Source organism: Podarcis erhardii (assembly GCF_964252035.2).
Source record: "Podarcis erhardii genome assembly, chromosome: 1".
Taxonomy (NCBI): Eukaryota; Metazoa; Chordata; class Lepidosauria; order Squamata; family Lacertidae; genus Podarcis; species Podarcis erhardii.
In genome coordinates this window covers 61939111-61966550 of record NC_138497.1, presented here as the reverse complement: position 1 = coordinate 61966550, position 27440 = coordinate 61939111, and the positions used below count along the sequence as shown (strand labels likewise).

The following is a 27440-nucleotide window of genomic DNA, read 5'->3' as shown; positions in this document are numbered from 1 at the left end:
GGAACCTGTGGCCCACATGCTCACCAGGGGATCAAATTTAGCCCATGACGCCAATCAATCAGCTGGCATCAGTGGGTTTGGCGGCACTTGCATGTAACCAAAGCAGCAGGATTTAATCCCCCATTTGCCATTGATGAGGAAGCAGCATCCTCCAGAGAGCAAGACTTAAGTCTCTGCTCACCAGAGTTTCATTCTGCTGAGTGCTGCTTTGGCACTGCATTCCCTGTGGGGAACTTACTGGCAAAATAGTACCCCTACAGAGAGTAGGAGGGAACCCTCCACTCATATGATGAACAGAGAGTTTAGGGCTGCTGGGTGCTGCTTCAGCAATGCATTTCCTGCAGGGAATGTGTCGAGGAAGCAGACTTCCACCCATCCATATGGGTCATCTTTGAGACTACCCATCATATGAGAGACAGATGGATGGACCCAGCCACCTGTCAAAATTGGCTCACATGGTGCAGGGAGAAGGTTCCCCACACCTGGCCTAACACTACCACATGTCTTCAGCCCTTGCCTCACTTTATGGCCACATTTCCAAGTATATTCTCATAATTTTTCAGGACACCTCAGTAGCAATAAGAAGAAAAAATCTCTGTCTGCTGCAGCAAGAGATAGCAGTATCTCAGGAAATAAGACTTTACACAGATTTATTGGAACCAATAAGCTAAAATATACCTTAAATAAGCAGATAATATCAGTTTCATTGACCATGGTGGGTGATTTGTTTCTTTACTTTTATTACTAAGCACAGCCTCTGTCTCAGCAGTAATTTAGTTTCTACAATTAATACTGTCCTTATAGTTAAAGCATTTTATTTCTTTTTTTCTAGATTCTAAACACTTTACAAATAAAAGTGTGCAGGAGGGGGAGACACCACTGTTTTATGTCCATCTCTGTGGAAACAAAGAGTGCAAGTCAGATGTTGTGAGAAATAAACCACCCCATTTCCTACCAGTGGGTAAGGAACAAAACCAGGGCAAATGTGTGGTGAAAGTAAATCTTAAGATAGCTTCATTAATTTTATTATTTATCCATGGCATTTATATGCCACTGGTCAGGCAGACCTTACAAAGTAGTTTACATGATACGATTGGAACAGTATGCACCAGTAACAATAAAACAAAACAAGATAAAACAGGGGAAATAAAACTTTTTTGAAAGACTGTTTTTGCTTCTCCCTCCCTTCAGAGCATGATACTTGCTCAGGATCTCCTGTGGGTGACGGTTAGAAAACGGAGGAGCCACTACTGAGAGCTAGATAGCGATAGCACAACAAGATGCTTCTCTTTCTTCTCTCCTTGTCTCCAGGCAGGGTGGTTTTTCAGAAGACCCTGTGGTGGCAGTTAGTGAACGGTTTCTTAAGATTACTACCCTTTGAAAAATGCAGACAGGGTGTTGTGACCACTGTGGTCACACACACCCCTGACCCCTGCTCTGTTTTTGTCCCTGCAGTGTTGTTAAAACACCCAGACCAGAGACTCTGGCAGGAAATTTCTGAGGCTGGGCTGAGTTAGTTGCTTTAGCAGTCAGAGATTACGTTACATGCTCTGGCAGAGTTGTCAGTGCACTTGATTTCTGGGCTGCCCAAGCCCCTGTGATCCTTGGCTGACGATGATGACTTCGCTCTGCTAGGAGACAGATATTTCTTTGCAGGGCAAAGTATTTATCAGCTGGCAATTGTTCCTCAGTTCAGATTGCCATTTGAGCCAGAGAAGAAGTCAGGAGCTTTTCAAGCACCCATTTGCTTTGAATCAGGCTTTTGTGAGTCTCAAATGCTCTCCTCAGAACCATCCTGAGAGGTCTCTAATGACAGGGACTAGGTGAGAAAGCACTGGATTGGAGTGGATGGGATTAAAGGTTTGAATCTCCTATGCAGGGAACTCAAAATGCAGAGTTATCTTCAAGATTTTAGAACCCCTTAGGAACCCCTTAGGCAAGAGACCACATGTGTCCCCCTGTTGAAGGGTGAGATTCCACAAACTCTGAGATTGTCTCAGTAATCTCTTTACATCAGACAGAAGCTTTCCTCCAGAATTCACCTGGCCATCTGTCTTCATTCCCCTACAGTGCTTTGCATGCCCTTTATTGACTTCTGGCCCGTGGTCTCACCTTGAATATATTTTTTAAAAAAATCTTCACCATTGGTAAATCTTCTTACCATTGGTATTATTATCATGTCAGCATTCTTATGTCCATTTTTCATAGCTTTTCTACAAAAATGGTTTCACACTAGAAATAACTGTTCATCTTCTCTCCAAGTTAACTACCAAAATAGAAACTGCATGCTACTTCTTATCAGTGAGGTATATATAGTAATATCCCCCTTAAGTGCTCAGCCCCATCTGTTTCCTTTTTAGCTGCCTGGTTAGAGGGAAAAGTATGAGAGTTAAATACGTTTACATTTTATTTTCTAGCATAGCTCTCACAATGGCAACAGTTCATCTCCTAATCCAGATGGCAGATAGGTTCAGATGGTGATAGCAGAACAACTTGGTTTTCTTTTGATTATTGGACTGCAGGGTGTTTGTCCAAACTCCAGAGGTTAATGTGACCTGACCCTGAAAGTCAGTGAAAGGACTTCCATTGACTTTGACAGGATTTGACTCAACAAGGTCTAATATTTCTGCCAGGGAATATGCTGTGCAAGCAATCAGGTAGGCATAAAACTATGGGTTTATACTTATTGATCTTGAGTCCTGAGATACTGGAAGGCCGGTAATCAATACAAGGCTATGCGCCGGTCACATAATATTTTTCCAATATCTTCCAACATTCATCTGATTAATTTTGTCACAGGTGTAGCCTTGGCTCATTTATTAAAAGTGTTCTCAAAGCTGGTGTAAATTAGCATGATAACAAAGAGAGTGGCTGCCTGAGCGAAGGCAAAATTGTACAACAAATGCAGGCAGTTTATAGATGTCTGAAAAAATGTACATGGCTAATGTATACAGCAGCCCCTAAACTACAAGGGACAAACTACAAGGGACAAACCAATCTGATACGTAGTTCCACTAAAACCAATAGGACTCATCTATGCATTCTAGGTCGTGTCTTTGCAAATTTGCCAGAAATGATTTCTACTGTATCTAGTGGGAATTAAGTACCATGCAGAGTTAGATGTGTCTAAACACTGCTCAAAGTATAGGGGGCCAAGGGGGGCATATTATTTTATTCATTAGATTTTTATATTGCCATTTATCACAATATCTCAGGGCGGTTCGTAGGCTAAAATACAAGGTAAAAAGACAAGTAAATAGTTGAAACGAAAACAACAATAGAATAGATAGTTAGCTAGTTTTTTTAGAAAGCTAGAGACCATGATTTGGCTAAAACTAGGGGGAGCCACAAATTGGAATTTATGGATTGCATAAAGGATCACCCTATTCCCACTATCAACAAATACTTCTCTCTCTCTCTCTCTCTCTCTCTCTCTCTCTCTCTCTCTCTCTCACACACACACACACACACACACACAATCGAAAAATGGTTGGGGAAATATCACAGTGGATACCCTGAAAGCACCTCTCAGCAAATGAAACTGATCTGTAGAAAATGTAACTTGATAAAAGAGACATTGCACATACCTTTGTAAACCAAGAAATTTTAATAAAAAATACATTTAAAAAGGTGTCCTAGGCTTGATGCAGACATTGGATTTTGCAGCATTAAAACATGTCCCTTAAAAAAAAAAAGAAACTATCCCTAACTTTAATTAGGAATGACATACTAGCTGAACCTTAGCTTGCTAAGCAAAGTCAAACAGCCGCCACTGCATTTTTGGCCAGGAATCAGGTGCTCATTGCCTGCGCCTGATGCCCAGACATAGCTGCTTGGCTACTTACCCTCATGTCCATCTGTTGAAATGGCAAGGCGCCTTCACAGAAGTCACTTGGACTCATGCCTTCAGGGCAGAGAAACCAGTCATTGACAGACAGCCTGTGTTCCAATGCCTACATCATATCTTCTGGAGGTGCCTCTCCTTTGAGCCTTTCCTATAGATCTGTTAATTGCAGACATCCTAAGGCCTTGTTACAGCTGATGGGAATGCCGAGCCAAGGGAGGAAGATACGTGAACTGTGCAGGAGGGTATTTCTGAGTTGCCAGTGAGACAGGTTGCGTTTGCAATAGGTGCAGGAAAACTCAGTTGTACTACCTGGAGTGGCAAAATAAAAATATGCAATGTACAACCATGGCCTTTTGGTTTGTCAGGAAGAAAATGAGACAGAAAGAGCACATTTACAAAACGGGTAGAAGAATAGACCAACACTGTGTACTACATTTCCTTGCCCCTTGATGCATGAAATTTACATGAAAATAGTGAATCTGTGTAGAACAACTAAATGACTCAGGTCTCCAATACCTGAATGACTGCCTTGTTACCTACAGGTACCGTCTCAGGTGCTGTCTCAATCCGCAGAGGGTGCCCTCTTAGTTTTTCCTTTGCCCTCAGAGGCTCAGGGTGATGGCAGCCCAGGAAAGGGCATTCTCTACAACAACCAGCATTCTTGACCTTGTCTTGTCTGCAGACGCTAGAAGAGGGTGTTAAAGCAATGGGTAATGGGATACAGAATGGCAAAGCGTGTTCTCCTTCATGGAAAGCACGTGTTGCAGTGGGGGCCGACAGGACACTCCAAAGTTGTGGGGTGGGCTAATTGATCGTTGGCCACTGATGTGACTGGGCTTCCCTTGTTGTTGGGAAGAAGTTAATGTTGCCATTTGTTGACTGACAGCAATAAATGCTTAAACTCCCTGTACGAGGCATAGAGCTTCCTCTTTTCGCCCCGTGGATCAGATTGCTTCGAACTGATTGCTTTTTTCACGGAGTGAAGCCGCATTGCTGTTGCCGGAGAGCGCTGACTTTTTCCTGTGGACAATTTGACTTCAAACAACTACCCGTGAGTAGAACGGAAAATTGGATTTACAAACGTCTTAATTTGGTACCGAAACGGGAAGGTTTCAAACAGGAAGTCCGCCTTCCCCTTTTGTAAATAGATTGAAGCAAAGAAGCTGCAAGCTAAGGTCTTGGAAAGCCTTATGTAAAGGATTAAACTTCCATCGATTGAAATCATTAAACCCCCCTTGGAAGCAGGAGAAGAGGGGGGAAATTTTGGATTGTGTAGCCTACAGGAGAGAGTGATAAAAATTAAATTACCACTGCTCTGAACCTGGAAATGGGCTGCCAGTAGATTGACGTTTTGGGAGAGTTCATTGACAGTGAAGAGAACGTATGTTGACAGTTAGTTAAATAAGAGAAATATATTGTTTCCATTGTCCTCTTCTGCATTTAAAAAGGAGGAAAAGTAACTGAAAATTGAAACTAACTTTACCTTTTGAACTGTGCTTGAAAGGATTGATACAAGTGGAGACTGTTTCCCTCTAGAGGGAGCTTTTGAAACTGTTACAAGAGTGGAGCTGGGGAATCTCCAGCTGCATGATAAGAACTGTGAGAATCAGGGATTAACCTTGGACCATTTAAGAATGTCGACAGGAGAAGCCTTAGTAACTGCATTATGTAAGATAAGCTACTCGTTGGAACAACTTCACAAGAAGACGGATGTTTTGACTACTAAAATTGATAACTTGGGACAAAAAGTGATTAATTTGGGACAAAAAGTGAGCACCAATACAGAGATTATTCAGGATTTGGTACAGGAATTTACTTTAGCAGGACAAATTGTGGAAAAGGAGAAGGAGAAAGTTGTTGTTGTCGAACCTAAAGTAATACAAGTGGGAGCCTCAGCCTTACAGAGGCAAATTGAGGACTATAAGTTGAGGCCTTTTATGATTGAAACTTGAAAAAGTCAGATTTTGAGGATCGGAGCCCGGCCTGGACTGGAAAAGGAAAGTTGGAAAGATCCCTCCATGCAGGGATTAACTGACTTTTGGGACATGGACTTGGGTCAGGAGGAGATTGGAGTTCTGGGGGCCTTTGGATTTGGAGGAATCTTGAAACATGCCCTGAAATACTTTATGGATCTTAGCTTTAACTATGGAAATTTGGCTGACCTGTCGAGAAGGAATAAAAGCATCGTTAGGTCAGAGTTTCCCCGAGATCTGCTCTTTAGCATCAAAGAATATGAAGAAGACCTGCAGAAGGGATGTGGAAAAGAGTTAAGAGCCTCGGACATAAGATCTCCAGGTTGATGGACTGTATGGAGTTGACGGAAGTGACTGGCAGAGTCCGAGACCGGGGAGAGGAGATGGTGGAAGAAGATTAGAAAATTTAAAGTTTATATATAGAAATATTGTAAAATTAATGAGTGTTAGAAAAATGTTGGAATGAAATTTTATGGCCTTAGTGGAAATGTTTTAAGGAGTTAAGCTTAAATAAGTATACTAGTTTTAATGGAAAATAAGATTAAAAATACGTTAAGACATTTATATGACAGAAAATAGAGAAAGAGGGAAAGGAATTGCTGAGACAACTAATAGAAGTGGAATACAAAAAGGGAGGTGAGAGGAGGTCGATGAAACAAGGGAATGAAAGATAGAATATGGAAAAGGTATGATGTATGCTTTTAAATTGTTTTTGTATTGTTTTGTTTTGTTTATTGTGTTTAGTTTAATGTGTTAAGGTTGTGTTTTGTATAGTTTATATATTGTATTGTATTGTTTTTTCTCTTTTTTTTTCTTTTGTCTTCTTTCTTCTTTTTCTTTTTTGTAAGTTTTAAAAGTAATAAATATTTTTTTTTAAAAAAAGAAAAGAACTAAAACCGTTCGTTTGCCTCTGTTTATGACAATGGTCTCAGGAAGAAAATTTTGCCCCACACCCAGAATTTATTTTGTGGATTAAAGGGAACAGCCAAAACGTACCATGAACATCTGGTAAGTAATTATGCGGAGCAAAAGTGGTGTAATAAAATAAGCAGAAGGGTCATTGCTGCCCTTCAAGTCACTTCTAAAAATGACTATCTTTTATGCAGTACAGTATGCAGAATTTAAGAGCAAGAATTAAGCTCTGCATACTGATCCCAAGAAACCTCAGAAAAGTCTTCATTTCAACTCTGCTACCATTTGACTACGTAAAATTACCTCGTATTAGAAAAGGAAGTCAAGTTCATCCACTCTCAGATGGCCTTTGAATTTTTATCTCTTAGGCCTTGATCTCTGTTATTGGGACTGAAGCCATTATCAGGCGTGGCTGACTCCAGAGTCCAGACAAAGTTCTCAGCTCAGGTTGTTGCCTGCAGAATTTCTCTTCCATTCACCACAGTCCAAAGTAGACTCTGCCTATGTACACATTACCCTTTACTCCAGCTCCATTGCATTCCCCTTGCTGGAGTGCACAAGGTGTTAGCCACAATCCTTACAAATCCTGTACCTTGGTTTTCGAACAGCTTAGTTCCTGAACGTTTTGGCACCCGAACATCGCAACCCCGGAAGTGACTGTTGTGGTTTGCGAACTATTTTTGGAAGCTGAACGTCCGACTGGAGCTTCCTGCAGCCAGTCAGAAGCCGCGATTTGGTTTTTGAATGTTTTGGAAGTCGAAAGGATTTGTGGAACGGATTCCATTTGACTTCCACAGTACAACTGTAGTTTATTGAGAAATACTGCTGCTAGATGGGTTTTGTCAGGGAACTGCCATCGGAGCCAAGGGTGGTGGTGAGGCTCCATAATGATGCTGGAGAGGGAACCAGCAAGGAGAGAGAGGAAGCTTCCGCTGGGGAAGGAAATAGACGTGACGCCAGGGAGAAAGGGGAGTCTGAGGGAGCTTCGGAGAGAAGGCTCCAGGACTCTTCCAGTGAAGCCAGCGGGGAGAGCACGGGACCTCCTCTGGGGACGCCCACTCTGCGCAGAAAGGTTTCGCGCAGAGAAGGCAGGCGGCGATTGGGTGTGAAAGAACTTCTATTTTGGAAGAAATTCAGGAAACGCCCACTGACAGATTCTGCCAGTGATTGAGACAGTCACGGTGCACTGACTGTCCAGCCTGGGGAAAGTTTTAACCAAACTACTCAGCTCGGAGCAGTTTGCCCCTTACGCACAAGCAACCCCATACCCCATTACAGGTTTCCCTTCAAACCTGCTCCCATCCAATTTGAAAAAGTAGGTGTTAAATTGATGTGCATACATTTTAGACGTCTGTTGTCTATGAGCATATGCAGCAGGGGATATGACCTCATTGCATTTTTAGCCACTAATGTGAATATATCCTCTCTGACACCACTCAACTCTCTCTTTTGACCATTCTGCTTGTTGTGAATGTATTTCTATGTCAGGAACAGTGATTCTAAATGATGTTTGGGATGGTGAAAATAGAATACAACAGTGGTAGTTGCGCCATATCAATTAACAAACATAGGAACCTGCCTTATCAGCACTTTGGTCCATCCCAGTACTGATTGGCAGCTGCTCCCCAGGGTCTCTGACAGAGACCTCTCCCAATCCTACTACCCCAAATGCTTTTAACTAGAAACAAATTAACCAGATTGAATTTGGGGTCTCCTGATGAAAGGCACATTACTTGCATTGAATTGTAGCACTTCTATAATTTTCATGTGTCTAATCCCAGATGTTCTACTCAGCAAAACTAATATCAGAAAGATGCAACTGGTATTGATTAGCTTGCAAATGATTTGGGTTGTGAATGCTGATGTGCTTAAGGTGAGCACAAACTGATTGTAATATTAGCTCACTGACTTTGCAATAGAAAAAGCCACAGTGAATCCTGAATCCTTGCACCTAAAACTAGTCATATAACCAAAACATAAACTTTACATTTTTCGCTGTTTTTTTTTCTGTTACCTGAGGGACGGGGACACCAAATCTCCTATCCCAGAAGCTCAGTTCCAGTTCTGAATACCAAGTCTCAGGAATGAAGAAATAAGAAAAAAAAAGGTGATTTGAGCACACAGATAAAAATAATATTCAAAGACCATGGTTTTCTAGGTGTGATTTGGGTTTTCATGAGTTACCTGTAACTTTCCAGATGTGATGATGATGATTTTATTATTTATATGCTGCCCATCTGACATAATAAAACATCAAACATTTAAAACTTCCCTGAACAGGACTGTTTGGACGTATCATTTACTGTTTTTTCATTTTCACGTAAACTTTTGAATTTAACTTATGGGCCTTGGGCATGTTTTTATTCAAAAAGGACTCAGTTTTTATGCATCCAGTCGCTTCAGACTCCATAATATTAATATCTGCAGTGAGCCCCACATAGAGTGCATTGCAAGTGGGAAATAACCAGAGCATGTACCACTTTGGCGAGACAGTGCACAGGCAGGAATCCCATGATTCCTGACCATTGGCCATGCTTGCTGGGGCTGATAGGAGTTTGAGTCTAAGAACATCTGGAAGTTGCAGGTGTCCACCCCCAGCCTAGTGCATTTGATTGTGTGAAATTTTGGAAATAAAGAATTAACAATTAGCCTCCAGGCAGTCTTGGGTCCCTAGCACCTCTTTCCTTTTTTTTCTTATGTGAACTATTCACTGCTGAACCATAACTTCGAGGTATTCCACACAATAAGTTTCTGGCATGTAATGTACTAACTGTATATTTATTAAAGTACTGCTTCTGAATGTTTTTAGGTTAAAGAAGCAATGGAATGGCTTTTAAAAGAAAAAAGAAAAATACCCTCCTCACTCCTGCCGAGTAATCTTGAGTTCTCAAACCCTGCTGATGTTATGCTTCTTTCCTTCAGACATTTTTTAATTCCAGTTTTACTGTACAAAACTCTGAGGCATTAATTCTCCAGCTAATCTTTCTCCTTAGAAAATTCCCTGCCATTAAAAAGAATAGCTAATCACCATAAACACTGCTTAGTCTCTCTCATGTTTTCCAGACTCTTTCAATAATTAATGAGTTTGCATTAACACTTTTAAAAAATATACGATATCAGAGCAATTTGTTTGGCTGAAGATCTGAACTTCAAAGAGTCTGTCAGTCTTATTATTCACTAGGGACCAAAGCGCACATTGGCCCAGTTGCTACAGCTGCCCCAATCTCCTTGGAGAAAGGGTGAGATTCATGTAATAAATAAAATACCAATATTTTTGCATGTCATTGCTCAGCCCATATTGCAGCAGGTTGCAAAGGAATTCAAAATTGATATTTTCTATGGGAAGCAAGTTAGAAGGCCTGTTTGCCACAATTTGGCTGCAAAGAGAAGCGGGGAAAAGCAATTATCATAAGTAAAATGGCCTTGTACCCTTAGTTGAGCAAAGTGTTCCAGAAGTCATCCTGAATTGCTCAGGTGTGCATAGTAGAATCTCGAAAGGAAAAGGAAATCTCCACGTGGGGTTGAGAGATGGTTTGTTGACATTTTCCTGATGGGGTCGGAGGGTGGAAAGAGACGTTCAGCTTGAATATTGCAATTACAGGAATTCAGAAACCTTCTGTGAAAATTCTAGATGCTATTCTGACATGCTTTCAAGGAGTCCACTGCACTTTTTAATATTCTGCTGGGAGCTGCCCAGAGTGGCTGGAGAAACACAGCCAGATGGGTGGGGTATAAATAAATTTGGTGAGGGTTCAGTCTGACTCATTTTTTCTTTGTATAAGAACAAGCACGAAAGAGGTTTCTCAGCCCACTCACAGGTCTTTATAATATCAGTGGGAACTGTTTTTTTTTTTTTAAAAAAATAATATTTATTAAATTTTCCAGAATGAAAAGGAAAGATAGAAAAAAGAGAAAAATATGGTTTACACTTAGTATCATTAACATCTTTCCCGGACTCCCCCCCCCCCTCCCCCTGTTGTATTCCATTTCCCTTAAATTAATTCCACAAATTCTTACCCCGAATTTTAAAACCTTATTGTAATTTTAAATAACCCATTTATTCCAAATTAATTTATCTTATTTATCTTATTTAACCATTTCTCCTTATATTTTATATACTTTCCTAAGGTCGACCCCCGTTCCCTTCCACGAATTCCCCTATTATCAGTGGGAACTGTTGGTCCTGGCGAGTATTAAGCACTTTCAGTTTTAACCTGAGGATTGTCATTTGTCCAGTTTTAACTTTAACTTTAATTTATTTGAATTAATTTTGGGATGCATTTTAATTGCTTGCTTGCTTGCTTTAGCCACTCTGAGCCTGGCTCTGGCTGGGGAGGGTGGGGTACAAATAAAAAATATTATTTATTATTATTCACTCTGTAACCTGCTGTGATTACAGCATGGCAATTTATGTACATTTGTTGCCATTTACATTTTCACAGAATTTTAACTCTTTCCTCTGAAACCATCTCTGCTCAAGACATTTTTCACCTCTTTCATACCCTGGATGTTCTGCACATTGCCATGTAGCGCACCTGTGAACAGAAACAGGTTGTGTGTGTTGGATCCAGAACCTTGAATTGAAACAAACCACTCACGCAAAGGGGAGGGAAGTGCAACCAGAATTAAATGAAATGCAAGTCAGCTGATCGATTCTATAAAACATGCTGCCTAGGTTAAGGAAACTGCATAAATTTTGTATATTGCCACCTAATTAATTGTACTTTTATTCTGCTCATTGCTCAGTTTTCTATAAATTATACGGAAAGCTTCTGCTCTAAATTTTTGACCTTGGATATTTGAACAAAACCAGCTGGATGTGTACCAAGGACAATGTATTTTCACTGATTTTGGTAGCCCAGAAAATTGAATGTCTTGATCACGTACGGACAGGGATCCTCTTGCGGACAATAGTGCTGAAAGATAATAGTGCTACCATGGTTGAAGGCAGAAATGCTTCTGAAAACCAGTTGCTAGTAAAGTGCTCTTGTGCTCAGATCCTGCATGTGGGTTTCCCACAGGCATCCAATTGGCCACTGTGAGAACGAGAGGCTGGATGGGCCATCCAGCAGGCTCTTCTTAGGTGCAGAGTTAGGACAGAGCAAACACTTGTGACACAATGTTGGGGGTGGGGAGCACAGGCACATTCCTGAAATGGCAAGTGCTCTACATTTAAGTTGTGTGTGATCAGAGCTAGGGTGACAATAAAATATGGTTTTCGAGCTCGAGGAATCCTAGCATCCGGCTTTGAATAAACAAAGGCGCCTGATTTTCAAGAGTGTTACATACCACAAAACCTGGCATGGCTGAAAACCTGGCACTTACAGGGGAAAAAGAAGGGAGGAAGTAGTAATGTGAGTTGTCTCCTGACTTGGCAAAACACAGGTCAGCTGGCTGTTCATATAGGCTCTATCTGAAGACTTTAGCACTGCAATCAATGCAGTATTTTTCATTTTTTTACTTTCTGCTGACACATATTGGGAGACGTGCAATGCAGTCCATGACAAGCAGGAAGCCTGTCTTTTCAACCCACCCTCTGAGTGCATTTTATGGAACTCTTCCACCATCACAGGGTGCTCTCAGCAAATCATTCTTTGACAGGAAGCACTAGATAGTAAGATACCATCTTAGGTCTTCCGCCTTCTGTGAATTCTTCCTTTCAGAAGGCCTTGGAGGTCAGAATCCATAGGATTGTGGCTGTAAAGGGAAATGGCAGAAGGCATTATTGCAACACCAGACTACCCTATGCGTCCTGTCATGATCTTCATGGTCATGAGAAATTGAAATGTTGTGTTTCTTTCAAAATAGTAAGCGACTTGTCACACATGTGAAATATGAACAACACAGAGTTCCGTAGGCCCTGTAGAACCTTAAGCATCTGACTTGAATTCTGCTGAAACCACAACAAGCTTCTAGTCCTGTAGAAGACAGCTTAAAACCATTGATAAATAAAGATGACCATCTACCAAGTGATAATTAACTTCCGTGTGCATGTAACCACTTGGTAAGCCTTATGGTACTACCATGTGGTCAGGAGAACATTTGCTTATGTTTCTGCACCTGTTCCGAAATACAGGGAAGCAAAGGGAATGTAAAATTCTCATCTGTATTTGTCTGGATGGTGCAGACAACTGGCTTACCATGTGATCACTCCAAACACTGAGATTAATCTCGGTGTTGGAAAAAGTAGCACAAGAAGCAGCTCATAGTGCTTTAAACTTTTGATTGCTTATATGAGCAACAATATATGAATCCATGGCTTTTGGCTGCTGTATTACCCACTGCAGTACTAAACTGCATATAATTTGATCACATTGGAACTTCCTCTTTTAATTTGCACATGGCGAGATTGTTTTCTTCCCCCTCTTTTGCAGCTCCCTTTGAATTTTATATCCCTTTAATGAGGAACTAAAATGGGTGCAGTCTTTGTGAGCTTCTGCCAGATGTTGTTTAATAATTTCATCCCAGTCAATCCTTTTGGAGACTCGATGGTGGGAATTGCACTTGGCTGTCTGCTGTAGCATCTCTTTAAAATCCAACCATTTTCTTAGCTCCTCTTCTTCATGCACTGAAGAAAATCATCCTTAAATAGTCCTGTTTCCTTCTGATCCTGTAGTCTCCAAGTGTGGTCATACAACAACGGCTATGATTCTCATTCCTCTATTGAAAATGGTTGTAATACTCATATAACTTTTTGGTGTTGTGGCTTTATTATAGAAATAATGCCTCTGAGCATGAGCTTCTCTTTCACCACTGCAGGGTACTCAAGGGACATTGGGAGGAATTCAGCATTGCACTAAGGTGATCATTCTGTCAGGGTAAGCATTTCTGCTTGCCCGACAGAATTATCCTCCCTCTTCTATCCCTAGAATTCTCTGGACCCCACAAACCAGTTTGGGAGTGGGCACACAGGGGGAGGAGAGGGGAAAGTCACATTACATAAATGGAAGTCCTTTCACTCATTAGTTGAATCCCTCCTAATGTTTCTCATGCTGTATTCTGGCTCAGGGCAATGTAAACCAGGAGGAGGAAGGGTTACATCATTTGTTTTCTCCAGACCCACACTTCAGGTTGGTTATACTGAGAATGGGTTATTGGCACTAAGTCACCCAGTGAATATTGGAGCAAGGATTCTTCTAACCCAGTTCTATCCAGTCCAACTCTCTAGCCATTACTCTACAACAGTGGTGGGCCTCTGGATGTTAACTGAAAAATCTAGAGACTCCAGAGAGATGGGAGAAAAATTCAGAGGCAAGCAGGCATGTATTTGTTTTTTTAAGAGGTTGGTCTCAGGAGCTATCAACATGAATGCTATTCAAGCAATCTATTTCTCCATGTGCAAGGCAACAGAAAGCTAGCAGCTTTGACAAACTGCTTCTTGCATAACTGAACATGATCACACTCACTCTTTTTCATTCAAAGAAATCTAATAAACACCAGGAGACAAATCCCAGGCCAACAGTTCTGCTGTCCAGTTGATTGACTGGGTTGCATCCTGTCTGCCCACTAAGGGCAACGGCGTGAAAGGAAGGGATTGAAGATCAAAGGCAATTTTGTGAACCTTCCAGGTTCCTGGGGCTGAGAGAGAACCAGGAACAATGAAGCTGCCTGTAAAAGGAAAGAAGTCCTGTCATGTCGTTTCAGCTTGCAATGGAAAAACAAAACAATTGTTAGTGCAGTGAGTGACATAGTACTCTTTAATTGCATTTTCCCTTTGTCGTTAGAGTGAGAGAAAGCCCCATAGTTCATAATAGATTATGCTCCCCTGGCCATAGATATGGCAATCATGTTGTTGCCGTAATGTAATCCCAGGCCCTTTATAACCTTCTATAATACAAAGAAGGGGTTCTATTTGAGGGACAAGTTACAATAAATCCTGCCTCTGCTTAGCTCCCCAGAAATGTGAAGCTATTGTTCATGGTGCACTAGGCCCAACCAGAATGAACTTATTTCTGTACTTTTGGCATATTTATTACTCTAGTTTGCTTTATAAACAGGGATCAACATGGGTCCTGGAGGTGCTTTTGAATATGATTAGAAGGGACCGGTCAGTTCGGGGCATTGAGGTCGGAGTGAAACAATATAAACTGAAAGCATTTGCAGATGACTTGGTACTAACATTACAGGAGCCAGTTTCTAGCACAAAAAGAGTTTTGGATTTAATATCTGATTATGGTCGGGTGGCGGGATTTAAGTTGAACAAGCAAAAGACCAAGGTCTTAGCTAAGAACCTAACGTCTACAGAAACAGATGAGTTTTTGAAAGAGACAGGATTAAATGTGGTTAAAAAGGTAAAATATTTAGGGGTGTTCTTGACTTCTAAAAACTTGAATTTGTTTAAGGACAACTATGAGAAATGTTGGTCAGAAATCAAAAGGGACTTGGAAACTTGGACAAGACTAAAACTTTCCTTGTTAGGCCGAATAGCAGCTATAAAGATGAATGTTTTGCCGAAAATGTTATTCTTGTTTCAGACCCTGCAGATTGTGGACAAAGTGGTATGTTTCGAAAAGTGGCAGAGGGATATTTCTAAGTTTGTTTGGCAGGGCAAAAAGCCCCGAATTAAGTTTAAAATACTAACAGATGCGAAAGAAAGGGGGGGATTTGCCCTGCCAGACTTGAGGTTATATTATGAATCTGCAGCCTTCTGCTGGTTGAAAGATTGGTTTTTGTTAGAGAACACCGATGTCCTAGATCTGGAAGGGTTTGATAACGCTTTTGGGTGGCATGCGTATTTGTGGTATGACAAGGTTAAAGTTCATAAAATGTTCAAAAACCATATTGTTAGAAGAGCAATCTTTATGGTCTGGACAAAATATAAAGACTTATTGGAGAGTAAAACACCAAGGTGGCTTTCACCGGCAGAGGCCAAGGCACGCAAGAGACTTAACATGGAGGCCTACTGGCCAAAATATTGGGAATTAATAGAAAAAGATGGTGACAATTGGAAGCTGCAGAGTTTTGAAAATGTAAAAAGTAAGGTGCGAGACTGGTTGCACTATGCCCAAATTCGGGAAATTTTCAAAACAGACAAAAAGGTTGGGTTCCAGGTGGAAAAATCGAAATTAGAGACAGAATTGTTAGAACCTAAAGACAAACTACTTTCAAGAATGTATAACTTGCTGCTTAAATGGAATACACAGGATGAGACAGTCAAATCCGCCATGATAAAGTGGGCACAGGATATTGGACATAACATTATGTTTGAGGACTGGGAAAGGTTATGGACCACCGGATTGAAGTTCACGGCATGTAGTGCCTTGAAAGAAAATATTATGAAAATGATATACCGGTGGTACATGACCCCAGTCAAGCTTGCTAAGATATATCACCTGTCTGATAATAAATGTTGGAAGTGTAAAGAGGCGGAAGGGACGTTCTTTCATCTCTGGTGGACATGTCCGAAAGTGAAGGCCTTTTGGGAAATGATTTATAATGAGTTAAAAAAGGTATTTAGATATACCTTGCCTAAGAAACCGGAGGCCTTCCTTCTGGGCATTGTAGACCAGAATGTGTTAAAGAAGGATAGAACTTTTTTTATGTATGCTACAACAGCAGCAAGAATTCTCATCGCAAAGTGTTGGAAGACACAAGATTTACCCACACTGGAGGAATGGCAGACGCAGTTGATGGACTATATGGAACTGGCGGAAATGACTGACAGAATCCGAGACTTGGGAGAAGAAAAAATGGAAGAGGACTGGAAAAAATTTAAGGACTATTTACAAAAATATTATAAGCTGTATGAATGTTAAGAAAATGCACTTTTTAGGAAATATTAGCCCCAGCAATGGTAATTAGGTGAAATTAAAATTAAGGCACAAGAAAAGAGAGGTGAAATTAAGAAAAATCTTTATTGCATTACGTTTTAATCACAATATATAAGATTATGGTCACAATAACTTTGATTTTGGTAACATGAAATTGAAAGATACAATAATGAATTGAAAGATACAATAAGTAATGAAATAAGATAATAAATAGCTGAAGATTTTGTATTATGAACATTGGGTTATAAATATATTGAAAAGGGTAATGTGACAAAATGAAAGATACAATAAGTGATGAAATAAGATAACAAAATGCTGAAATTGGTATTATAAATAACGCAGATTCGGGAAGATGTGGGGAAGTCCAAAAGATTTTGTAAAAGAAATATGATTTATGAAACTTTTGTATTTTATTTTTTGTTCTTTTTTATTCTGTAAAATTAATAAAAATATTTAAAAAAAAAATATAAACAGGGATCAACATGGAAAAGTTCTGTCCCACAAATGCTTCCCTTTTGGGAACCTGAGTCTCTTCACTTTGTTCTCTCACCCAACCATCCTTCCATTCTAGGAAGTTTTGAATCAAGCTACTGCCTAAGTAGATTAAAATAAACTCAACTTTGGAAGGGACCCCAAGGGTCATCTAGTCCAACCTCCTCTAATGCAAGAATCATAGCTGTCAACTTTTCCCTTTCCTATTCAGAATAAGGGAATTTCCCTTTAAAAAAGGGAAACGTTGACAGCTATGGCAAGAATTCCAGCTAAAGAATCAGTGACAGATGGCCATTCAATTCATTGTCTTGTTGTGAACCATCCTGAGACCTTTGTGTGTAGGGCAGTATAGAAGTCGAATAAATAAATAAATAAAATAACAACAACAACAACAACAACAACAACAACAACAACCTCCAATGAAGGACATCACCACCTTTCAAGGTAGCACATTCCATTGTCAAACAGTTCCTACTGTCAGAAAGTTTCCCCTAACATATAGTTGGAATCTCTTTTCTTGCAATTTGAATCCATTGGTCTAGGTCCTAACCTCTGGAACAGGAGAAAACAGGCTTGCTCTGTCTTCCACGTGACAGCTCTTCAGATACTTGGAGAGGTTTCCTTTGTCAAGCAACCTTTCCCAACTTTAAGCCCTAAAGACACCAGAAGTAGACCCACTGAAATCAGAAGGATTTAAAGTAGTTTGGATCTAACTTAATCTCCTTCCTTTTACCTTGTTTCCAATAAAAAGAAAGGATGGCTAATATTAAAAGCTGTTGGAAACACTATTGCAGCATCTGTCAAAGTCATTGGTGACAAAGCTGGGTATTGAATTTAGCCACTTGCATTTCTAATTTCAGTCCAGTAGAGGGCAATTGTGCTCAGAACAGCAGTGAAAAAGCATCTCTGCAGCTTTGAATACTGATTAGTGATGCCTGTTGAAAGAATGCAGTCAAAAGTTTGGCCTTGATATTTGATCCTGAATCACTGATCTAGTACACAACACAATGTGTCTATAGTTTAACGACATAATGCATTTTCAGGTGGAAAATAAAGCTGCACTTCTGCCTGGAAATTAGAGCTGCTGCTGCTTCTTCTTTGGCGATCACTCGTAGCCGAGTAAGATTGTCTTCCATAAACACGGTTTTAACAATGAGTCCGTAAGTGACTGTGGAGGCCAATTCTGGACCCACACATCCTTCCACAGTGGGGACATTGGTTCCTGGGTGGGAGTTGATCACAGTGTGGATTTGCCAAGCGTGCCTTCCTCTTAGCACGTTTGAGCATCTAGCACACCTTACAACCCATGGGTATGCTAAATTAAATGCAGAACGCAACCCAGGCTTCTTCATCACATCTACATAGCACAGATGATATTTTACATTATGTAATTTTTTGTCTCTTTTGAGGACTAAGCAAGAGAATAGTAATGAATAAATACTCTGTTCTTCTTAGTCTTAACATTGGTTCTACCATTATGACAGTAGCATCTCTCTCTCTCTCACACACACACACAATGTTTCCATGTAATCGGGTCAGACATGGCTGCTATAACTTAAGGAATTGGCATCTGACCTTTATTAGTTGACTTGAACCATTAATCTTCCTGGGCTCCTGGCTCCAGGACTGACACAGAGGCTTACCATGTGATTTATTGTTATTTATTTATCACATTGTCCCCTGCTCTTCCTCCAAGCAGCTGAGAGCAGCATACAAGGTGTTCCCCCAATTTTTATCTTTACCCTGTGGGTCAAGCTGAGAGGTAGTGACTAGCTCAAGGTTACCCAAGATGAACCAGATCAGGGGGGAAAATAGCCTATGCAATCTAGCATTTGCTACAGTGGCCAAACAGGTAGGAATATAGGAAGCTGACTTATAATGAGTCATGCCACTGCCCATCTAGCTCACTGTTATCTATACTGACTGGGGAAGGGTAGTACTTCTGGTGGGGGGACACGGCATGCTTCATCTGGTGTAGTTTGGCCACCTTTGTCCCCACCCTGCACTCAGTTCTTACCTGAGGCTCCTAGCAGCTGTCAAATGTGACAGCTTCCACACCCCGGGAATGGCTTTGACTGGCCAGCTAAACCAGGTGAGAGTAGCTGCATGTGAAGACAGGCTCTGGTGCATTTAGCAGATGAGATCAATAGTGAGCCCAGTGGTCAAGAAGCCATTTTTTGGCTTGTCAGCCTGGGAAGGTAGCCCATCTAGGAGAAGGAAAACTCTGAATCTAAACCTCCTCTGCCTTGAGGGATATCTTTGGGAGAAGAAATCTCTGAGTAGTAAACCCTACACAAATCCCGAGTGGAGTCCCTAAGATGGCTGGATGGCACCTTGTACGTCTCCTTCTGGCAACTCCTGCAGCCAAGTTGGTGCCAGATGTAGAGTTCTGCTTTCCTTTGGACCACATCAGCAAGGCCAAGAGGAAGGTCTTGCCGTCTGGCCAGCTCAGGACCTCCATACACACTGCCCAGGTTTGCACCCCCAGGGAGGTTACTTTGCTGCTGCCTAACACAGTGGTTTAGCTTCATCCCTGGAGGCACACTCAAGACAGATGGATGCGAACAACAACAACAAAACCACTGAGCTATGGCCCTTCCCCATAAGAGGAAAGCCTTGAGAAATCTACATGCAAAACAGGAAGGCTATAGCTCTTTCCTGGTGTGGTTCCCCATCAGCTGGTATTTCTGTGGTATAGTGCCTTTGATTGAGGGACGTGGGTGGCGCTGTGGATAAAACCTCAGTGCCTAGGACTTGCTGATTGTATGATCGATGGTTCGATTCCCCGCGGTGGGGTGAGCTCCCGTCGTTCGGTCCCAGCTCCTGCCCACCTAGCAGTTCGAAAGCACCCCTAAGTGCAAGTAGATAAATAGGTACCGCTTTATAGCGGGAAGGTAAAAGGCGTTTCCATGTGCTGCGCTGGTGCTGGCTCGCCAGAGCAGCTTCGTCATGCTGGCCACGTGACCCGGAAGTGTCTCTGGACAGCACTGGCGCCTGGCCTCTTAAGTGAGATGGGCGCACAACCCTAGAGTCGGACACGACTGGCCTGCACGGGCAGGGGGGTACCTTTAGTGCCTCTGATGCTGGAAGTCGCACATAGCAATAATGGGTAGCATCCATTGATAGAAAAAATCATGCAGGATAAGGCATCCCCTTACAAAGCCACCCAAGTTGGTGGCTACCAGTACATCCTGTGGCAGTGAATGCCACAGTTTCCTAGGTACTGTGAGATAAAGTATTTTATTTGTCTTGAATCTCCTACAATTCAGCTTTACTGGGTGACGCCCTGCTTGGGGCTCTGGCTATATTCATTTTTCAGGTTGAGTCCGCAAAGAAAACAAGATAGACAATCCAAACTTTACCCTGGTTTGGCAGCTCTCAACTAAAGGCACCATGTGTTTAAAGTTTCCCAGCACACATTTAAAGCACATTACCGCCCCCCCCCTACTAAAAATCCACCCTGAGAATTCTACTTAGTTAAGGGTGCTGGGAAAACTACAGGATTCTTGGGGGGAAGTCTTGTGCTTTAAATGTGTGTTGGGAGTGCTTTAAGTGGCCAAAGTAACGAATAGAGAAAACCAAGCTGACCTCCAGGGACGCAGGACAGCACGTCCCTTGTTCTATTTTCATAATCACTTGAAACAGATTAAAATAATTGGGAGTAAACATTAACAAGCTTGTAATGTTTAAATACCCTTTTCTCGCCCTACTTTCATCAAGAAAAGCATCACCTTTTACATCTTCTAAGTTAATCTGAAGCTGCCAGTGTTACCACAAAACTGTAATTGCTTTTACCTGTCAATATATTTGGGGGGTGCGTGTGTTTGTTTTCCTGGAGATCTCAGTTGCTGATTTTGGATTTCCAAAGAAACAAAGCAAGGTACTTATCTACAAATTCTCTAAAGGCTGCAGAGGTGACTGCAGGAGTACAAACCTCTCCTTCTGTGTCCAGCATGCCAATACAGTGGTACCTTGGGTTAAGAACTTGATTCGTTCCGGAGGTCTGTACTTAACCTGAAACTGTTCTTAACCTGAAGCACCACTTTAGCTAATGGGGCCTCCTGCTGCTGCCGCACCACCAGAGCACGATTTCTGTTCTCATCCTGAAGCAAAGTTTTTAACCTGAAGCACTATTTCTGAGTTAGCGGAGGCTGTAACCTGAAGCGTATGTAACCTGAAGTGTATGTAACCTGAGGTACCACTGTATGCTGAAAATCTGTGGAATAGGTTTTTTGGGGTTGTTCCCCCCCATAAACCCCTAGTAAAATTCCAAAGTTATGCATTCTGGCACTCAAGAGTATCATGCTGCCAGTGTACTTAATTACTCAGTCAGCTACTGCAGAGCTCCTGTAAGTGATAGGTCACTTTGCCATTTTAGCAACTGGTAGCCTGCATATAGAGCAGCCAGCAAAAAGGCTTTGGATTTTGTAGACACATTAGAAATCATTATTTTACCCTCCCAACGACCCTGGGCCATGGTCAGCCAAATAAAACATTGCTGCCTTCAGTGAAATGCAGAAGCAGCTTTAGCTCAATACAATGCACAAGCCACAGTGGAGTGGAGATTCCATTAATACACATACAGATCCCAAAGTCTGTGATCTCTCATATCCGCCCTGTGGAGTGCCCTCACATCAGATGTCAAAGAAATAAACAACTATCTGACATTTAGAAGACATCTGAAAGCAGCCCTGTTTAGGGAAGTTTTTAATGACTGATGTTTTAATGTATTATTTATCTTTTGTTGGAAGCCGCCCAGAGTGGCTGGGGAAACCCAGCCAGATAGGCAGGGTAGAAATAAATCATCATCATCATCATCACAAACATCATCACCATCCCAAACCCCTCTGCACAGCTTTCTTGGATTGTGTACACTCAATGCCATTTTTGTCAATCCAAAATCATTCATTCTCTACCAACTCAACATGCTGCTTTCAGTCTTACTTGATACATTTGAAAAGCCTCCTTCTGATTAGGTTATGCTTCTTCTCTGCACATGCCCCAAGTGAAGGATGAAGGAAGCAGCAATTGCAATGTCATTGGGCAGGTGTGTGGATACACCACCGTTGCCAGCACCCCCTGCACCTGTTTTCAAAGGAACACACTACAACGCAATGAAGAATCAGTGTACTCCCTGATTTGTAATCCTAACACGCATCTAATACTAGTAGCATGTAGCTAAGACATACATCCAAGATTCCTGGAATTTCACTCCAGACTGGGAGTTATGTTTTTCTCTGATACTAAAATGCCATGTTGTTGGAAGAACCAGGATAATGCAGTAAGCTTTAACTAGAGGGCTGGGGGAGTTAAGGTGGATCAGTGTAGGATTCAGCAATAATTGGAGACACGGGTGGTGCTGTGGTCTAAATCACTGAGCCTCTTGGGCTTGCCAGTCAGAAGGTTGGTGGTTCGAATCCCTGCGACGGGGTGAGCTCCCGTTGCTCTGTCCCAGCTCCTGCCAACCTAGCAGTTCGAAAGAACGCCAATGCAAGTAGATAAATAGGTACCATTGTGGCGGGAAGGTAAACGGCGTTTCTGTGTGCTCTGGTTTCCATCACTCTCCATTGCACCAGAAGCGGTTTAGTCATGCTAGCCACATGACCCGGAAAGCTGTCTGTGGACAAACAGAGGCTCTCTTGGCTTGAAAGCAAGATGAGCGATGCAATCCCATAGTTGCCTTTGACTGGACTTAACCTTCCAGGGGTCCTTTACCTTTTCAGCAATAATTAATAGTTAAAGATTCTGATCTTGGATGTTGTTCTCCTGAGAAAAGTTTAATAGTCAAGTTGCTTACTCATATTCTATTTTATTTTCCTTACAATCACTATTTGCACACATTGTTGCTTATTCTTCCCTTCCCCGGGATTCATTCCTGTATTTCTGCTGCTGATATCTTTTTGATGCAACCCTGCTTATATCTTTTCTAAACTGAAATGCATTCACTGGTCTTATGCTGGTGTGTTTAAAATATTTGCCCTCTTGAATCCTGTCTGGTAACTACCCTCTTGTCCATTGGGACAATTTAAGAACCTCATTTTTCACAAGAAGCCATCAACAGCAGTGGCAGTAGCAGGGGGCCCCGCCGCTGATTCAGGCTAGATGTCATTTTGCCATTGGCTGGATGTGGCCCATATTCCAAGGATTCATTACCCATGTCCCAGAGTGTCTGTTATTTCCTCAACCCTCTGAGGTATCCTTCCCGCAACCTGGAGTCCTCCAAATGTTCTGGATCACAACTCCCATCAGCTCCTGGGGCTGAAGTGACAAAACCACAGGAGGGCACCAGGTTGGGGAACGATGCTCTGAAGATCAAGAAGGTGTTTCAGATATTTTACAACTTCTGGATGTGCAGATTACAATGGTTCAAAGCCTTAATGATGGAATATAAATGAAATGCATGGGTGTTTAATGTTGCCAAAGTAACATTATAAATAAATATTCAAGTGGCAGCAAAATAAATAATTGTGAATTAAATAAACAAGAATTATCAAGTTAAGCATGAAGGCTATTGACAGACTTAATCTTAATAAAGAGACTAACAGTTCCTGCTAGACTAAAGATTTAGAATAAATTCCTATTCCTTATAAATAAGTTCCTTATACATTTCATATCAACCTGTCCAAGGTTGCTATAGTTACCAGATGTGTAGCTGCTGATGTTTCTCCAGGGTGGTCATTCCATTAATTGGTTCAGAAGTTAATCTTACTTTGAATTTGAAGTTCTCCTAACAAGCCCAAACCAGGCTTGTGGATTTGATTGATTGTCTCCTATAGCTGCTTCGGTAACCATGACAACCTTTATCCAAACTGGAGAGTAAAGGCTGTTTCCCCCAGTCTGTGGATGCCCAGCCTTATATTGGCCATTGACGTCTTTAGCATTACTTGTCTTTTCTGCCACATGCCTGCCATTAAAAGGAGGAAGAGGTTTTGCCTTAAGCTCACATAAGATGTGGGGAAATCAGCTGTTGATCTTTAGCCATCAGCGCATCTGAAACTGCTTCACTGTTGCGCGAGAGATCTTCTAAAGCTGGACAAAGAATTATAATGCCACATTAGCTTCACTTTGGCGTCCATTTCGGAAGGCCTGCCTTTACCCCTCGCAGCAAGAGCAAGGCAGTCAGGGAGAATGAATGGCTATTCCATAGGGGATCGAAGTTAGTGTCTCAGTCAACAGTTGCACTGCAGCTCCTTGCTCTGTGGCTGTTCAACAGCCCATAGTACTGCATGATTTAAGGAGTCTGCCAGACTCTCCTGACTTCCTGCCTTGCTTTGAATTAGATCTCTGCTGAGCAGGCCTGAGCTGCACAAGAGGAAGGGGGAAATCACTGGGCCAGGTCCCCAGCACCTGTGCAAAGAGCAGAATTGCCTTAAGGCACCTTTAGATGCCATATATTATTCACTGAATATTTATCCTGATTTGTTTGCACAAAACATAGATGATGTCTGTTGTTCTTTGACTGGGCATTCTGATTTGTTTATACAATTTCCCACCAGCTGATTCTTATTCCACACTTCCAAGTGCATTTCCCCATCACAAAAAAATCCAGTTTATTTATTTATTTTTAAAAAGTGGGTTCGCTGTGCCAGAGAACTTTAATGTACTGTAATTGTGGAAGCCTACATTTGCTGGTATATAATTAGATCCAATTGTGTATTGGAAGTTAGGGGAGGGGTACTATCCCTGCTGTGGGACACATTTTACTCCTTCTAGGGTAGTTTGTCCACCTCTGGTCCCCACCCTGCACACAGTTCTCACCTGTAGCTCCTAGAAACTGTCAGCATGCAACAGCGGCCACACCCCGGGAATGGCTTTGACTGTCTGGTTAAACCAAGTGAGGATAGACAATGGGTCTCAGACCCTCAGTGAGTTAATGACTTCCCTCTGCATGTGAAGACAGGCTCCAACAGATTGAGTGGAAGAGACCAATAGTTGGTCCAATGTTCAAGAAGGCAGTTTCTACATGTGCTGTAGAGGGCTGTTAGGGGCAGATGGGGCTCGTCAACCTGGGAAGGTAGTGCATCTAGGAAAAGGAAAACTCTGATCCTAAAACTCTGCTGACCTACAGGATATCTTTGGGAGAAGAAAACACTTTGGAGCAAACCCTACACAAATCCAGAGTGGAGTCTCTAAGACAGTTGGATGGTGCCTTGTATGCCAAGCTGGTGCCAACTATATTGTTCTGCTTTCCTTTGGACCACATCAGCAAGGCCAAGAGGGAGGTCTTGTCATTTAGGCAGGCCAGGACTTCCATACACACTGCTTGTGCCCCACAGAGGTCACTTGGGTGCAAGATTTGCCTTCACTCCCAGAGCTGCACTCCATTGTCTCTAGAGACAGATGAATGCCAACAGCTGAATCCTTCCTACAAATTAGTGACAGTCTCCTGTGTAATTCACAGAACGAGGCTTGCTGATATTAGTACACCAGCCTCAGTACACCAGCTCATGTAATAGTAATGTTAGTGGCACATGGGGAAACCGAAGATGAAGTGAGGGAGCTCAGCTAGACTTTGTTTCATTCTAGTATCCAATTTCCCTTTCTGACATTTAACAACCTGACAGAGCTCACCCAATGTCATAAACACAGTTTCCTACAGGAGCCTTGAGACGCTCTCATAGTTTGGCACCTTAGCAGCTATTAGCAAGGCACTTAAAAAGTCAATATGTCTGTACACAAGGAAAATAAGCTCTGCTTCTTACATTTCACACTCGTGTCTAAAAATCTGGATGCTCTGTAATGTGAAAATGGCCATGCAGGTGTTTTTTATACAGTGCAACTGGAAGCAAGTTGTGGCATCCCGACATCTGGCAAAACAAAGTTGCTTGTTTAACCCTTCACATGTTGCATGCACAAGTGTGGCTCCGTATCTGAGAAGCAGCCCTTGGGTGATTGGCACTCTGTCACAGTTGCAGCCATGCACTCCATTTGACCTGCATTACAGACGCAAGCAGAAAGGATCCATTGTTGTATGAAAAATAGCACAGATGGACAGAGACCTTTTAAGCCCATTTTCTCAGGCATTTGAAGCTTCTCCATTTGATTCCTCCTCCCTAGCCATCACTCAAGCTCCATGTTTCTATTACAGATGCCTTAAAAGAAACCTCCTTTTTCACTTTCTCGTTTGCGCCCCTGCATCACGTCAATCTCCACACAGTTCAAAGATTAGTATTTATTAGCAAACTGCTGCTTTTGTGTCAGCGGGGAACGTGTACACAAGTTCTCCGGTAATTGTGACTATATGTATGCCTTTGGTGACATAGTAAAGTGAATTAAACAAGGATAAAAAGGCCAGGACGTTTACACAGGATACACAAGAAAGCAGTTTCTATATTAGCCTCTTTTTGGAAGCCAGCCTTCCCAGAAACCCCTTGTGAATCAGAATTAGGACAGAGCAACTCGCATTTATATTGCAACTCTCATTCATTCCAATCTATAGGCTATTTGGTTTTCAAGTGTGTGTGTGTGTGTGTGTGTGTGTGTGTGTTTGTGTGTGTGTGTGCTTGCATTCCCAGTCCCAGTGCCACCCTCCCCTAGGCAGTGGCCAAGTGAGATGTGATAGAACAAACTCAAGCAGACAACAATCAGGATTGAAAATGGCCACAACTTTATAGATTGCAGATGTAGGTGGAATTTTGGCTCAGCCATTGCATGTATATCCTCCTGCCAGACTGGAACTGCTTCAGGGTCTTGCCAAGGATTATGGCCTCCCCAAAAAGGCCAATCTACAATGCTCCCTGACTGGGCAAGGCAGCAACCAATGCCTAGCCAGCCAGCAAGGCACGGCCCAACAGGTGGGGCCTCTGATTGGGCCATTTGAAGCTAGCTTTCTGGCAAGGAGTCTTGCCCTCTGATCCTGCTGGTTGAGGGAATTCCCCAAAGGTTGGCAAACACATGTGATCTGGCTGCTAGGGATGGCGGTGGAGAGTGAGAGGCTGCAATCGCTTCCCACCTGGAAAAGTCATGAGTGGCTATAATCATCCTGGTTCTTTCCTAGTTGTGATTAGAATAGGTATAAAAGGTAAAGGTAAAGGACCCCTTGACGGTTAAGTCCAGTCAAAGGTAACTATGGGGTTGCAGCGCTCATCTCACTTTCAGGCCAAGGGAGCAGGCGTTTGTCCACAGACAGCTTTCTGGGTCATGTGGCCAGCATGACTAAACCACTACTGGTGCAACGGAACACTGTAATGGAAGCCAGAGTGCATGAAAATGCTGTTTACCTTCCCGCCACAGCGATACCTATTTATCTACTTGCACTGGTGTGTTTTCGAACTGCTAGGTTGGCAGGAGCTGGGACAGAGCAACGGGAGCTCACACCTTTGCAAGGATTCTGATCAGCAAGCCCAAGAGGCTCAGTGGTTTAGACCACAGCGCCACCCACGTCCCCTGTGATTAGAATACCACACCCATGACAAAGGGGTGGTTTTCTTTTGTGCTTCATTGTTC

The 27440-nt window shown here is 42.1% G+C and overlaps 1 long non-coding RNA gene across 2 annotated transcripts in view; it reads left to right on the top strand.

The window, feature by feature from the left end:
• Window positions 1-837: 837 nt before the first annotated feature.
• Window positions 838-27440, top strand: part of LOC309327641 — a 40686-nt gene continuing 14083 nt past the window's right edge. Inside the window, exons 1-2 of one of the 2 annotated variants that reach the window (XR_014150608.1) lie at window positions 838-961; window positions 2523-2657. This is a non-coding gene — a long non-coding RNA (uncharacterized lncRNA). Of the gene's footprint in view, window positions 962-2379; window positions 2658-27440 lie in introns of those variants that run through there. The other variant, XR_014150609.1, reaches the window with a different exon arrangement.